The sequence below is a fragment of the Eubalaena glacialis genome, chromosome 14 (genome assembly GCF_028564815.1).
Source record: "Eubalaena glacialis isolate mEubGla1 chromosome 14, mEubGla1.1.hap2.+ XY, whole genome shotgun sequence".
Taxonomy (NCBI): Eukaryota; Metazoa; Chordata; class Mammalia; order Artiodactyla; family Balaenidae; genus Eubalaena; species Eubalaena glacialis.
The window spans coordinates 80070474-80072764 of record NC_083729.1 but is presented as its reverse complement, the minus strand read 5'-3'; the positions used below and the strand labels follow the sequence as shown (position 1 = coordinate 80072764).

The following is a 2291-nucleotide window of genomic DNA, read 5'->3' as shown; positions in this document are numbered from 1 at the left end:
GCGGGCTTAGTTGCCCCACGGCATGTGGGATCTTAGTTCCCTGACCAGGGATCAAACCCACATCCCCTGCACTGGAAGGCAGATTCTTAACCACTGGACCACCAGGGAAGTCCCAAGAAAATCTAATTTTAAAAATGCACAATACCACCAAAACCCCCCTGAAGTACTTAAGAATAAAGAAAGTGAAACATGCCCAAGATATTTATAGAGAAATTTATAGCATATCATGAAAAGACATTAAAGAGGACTCAGTGGAAGAGACCGTGTTCATGAAGAGGAAACCTGATAAAGATGGTGATTCTTCCCAAGTAAATCTGTAACTTCAGTGAACTTGCAATCAAAATGCAGATAAGGTTTTTCATGGAACTTGACAAGCTGTCATGAAATTCATATAGAAAAACAAAGGCTAAGAATAGGCAAGACAGTTTTAAGAATATCAGGATTTATTATAAAGCTATGGAAATAATACACTGTGGTATAGGAGCATGGCTAGTCGGTAGACCAGGGTAACAGAATGGGGAGCTGAAATAATACTATACATGTTAGAAAACGTTACAAGTGATGGTAGAATTGAAAATCAGTAGGAAAGAATTCAGTAAATGTTATTTGGACAGTTGGGATCTGTACAGAAAAGAATAAAGTTGAATCCCTAACTCATAACATACATAAAGATAAGTTCCAGATGAATTAAAACCTAATAGTGAAAAAGCAAACATTAAACTCTTTTATGAGAAGATGTATGTGACCAGATTTCCTCAACAAGATATTAAAAAAACAAGCTATAAAAGAAAAGATTGATGCATTTATCATATAAAATTTAAAACTTCTGTACAACAGAAGACACCACAGCAAAGTTAAAAGAGCTTTTTATTGGGAAAAGATGTTTGCAATGTATATGTCCAAGGCATAATTTATACCCAGAATTCACAAAGAAGTCCTAAAAATCAGTAAGAAAAAGATGAATAACCTAATGGGGTCGGGGGGGAGACGGAAGGGATATAAATAATTCAGTTAAGGGGGCCAAATGGTCAAAAGGCATAAAATGTTGATCAACTTCACTTGTAATTGAGGAAATGCAAATTAAAACAAACATGATATACTGTTTCACATCAATCAGACTGGCAAAAAATTTTAAATCTGACTATATTAATTTGGCAAGAATGGGGAGCATGAGAACTCGTTTACACTGCAGGAAAGAGTAAAAACTGGTACAGCCTCTCTGGGGAGTGGTTTTGCATTGTCTGGAGGAAGATGCTATGCCCTGTGACCCAGCAGTTCCACACTGTGTGTAAACCCTAGAGAAAGTCTCACATGTGCTCAGGGAGACATGTATAAGAATGTTTGTTCCAGCCCTGTCTGTAATAGTGACAACTTGGAAATATGCATCAATAGAATGAATAAATAAACCGTAATATATTCATATAATGTAATAGTATACAGAGGTTAAAAATGATCTATAGGTCATTTCAAAGAGGGCTGATGGGACCAAATCCAGGAGCTCTTTACGCTGTGACCAAAGATTGAGTTCTCCACTGGATATAATAGTAACTTGATAGTGCTATGTTTTCCGGATGGAGATACAAGTCACTCATACCCATGATTGGTGATGTGGGAAAGTAAAAATAAATGTAAATATCTTCCAACTTTAAAAAAAAAAAAAAAAAAGATCTAGAAAGACAAGTCTCAACCTGGATCAAAATTTCAATAACTGGCAAAAGGAGGCATAAATTTATTCACTTTGGGGGAGAAAATGTGTCAAAGTATATCAAAATGTTTAGGATATAAACCCCTTGACTCAGTAACTCTATATCCAGAAATTTATCCCAAAATATATTCATACAAGAGTGCCAATATGTAAATACACACAAACACACACACAGATTTCTTTACAGCAATATTTATAACAATAAAAACTAAGAAGCATATTAGGTATCTATTGCTACACAGCAAAATACCTAAAAAGTTAGCTGGTTAAACCTACAGTAAACATTTATTATCTCACATGGCTTCTGTGGGTCAGGAATTTGAGGAAACTTCAGCAGGATGGTTCAGCTCAAGCTTTTTTCATTAGGCTGTGGTTAAGTTATATGGGGGCTGCAGTTATCTGAGGGCTTCACTAGAGCTGAAGGGTCCACATCCCAGATGGCTCCCTCACTTGACAGGCGCGTTGGCGCTGGATTTTGATGAGAGATTCACTTCCTCTCCAGGGCTGATTGTGTGTCCTTGCAACACGGTAGTTGATGTCCTGCACAGAAAGTAATCTGAGAGGGGTGAAGCCACAGTGTCTTGTA

General features: G+C 37.0%; 1 non-coding gene across 1 annotated transcript; it reads left to right on the top strand.

Annotated features, from left to right (window-relative positions):
* Positions 1-1458: 1458 nt before the first annotated feature.
* On the top strand, positions 1459-1585 carry LOC133074885 (small nucleolar RNA SNORA25). Its single transcript, XR_009697285.1, has one exon. It is a non-coding gene; the product is annotated as a small nucleolar RNA SNORA25 (small nucleolar RNA).
* The last annotated feature ends 706 nt before the right edge of the window (positions 1586-2291 follow it).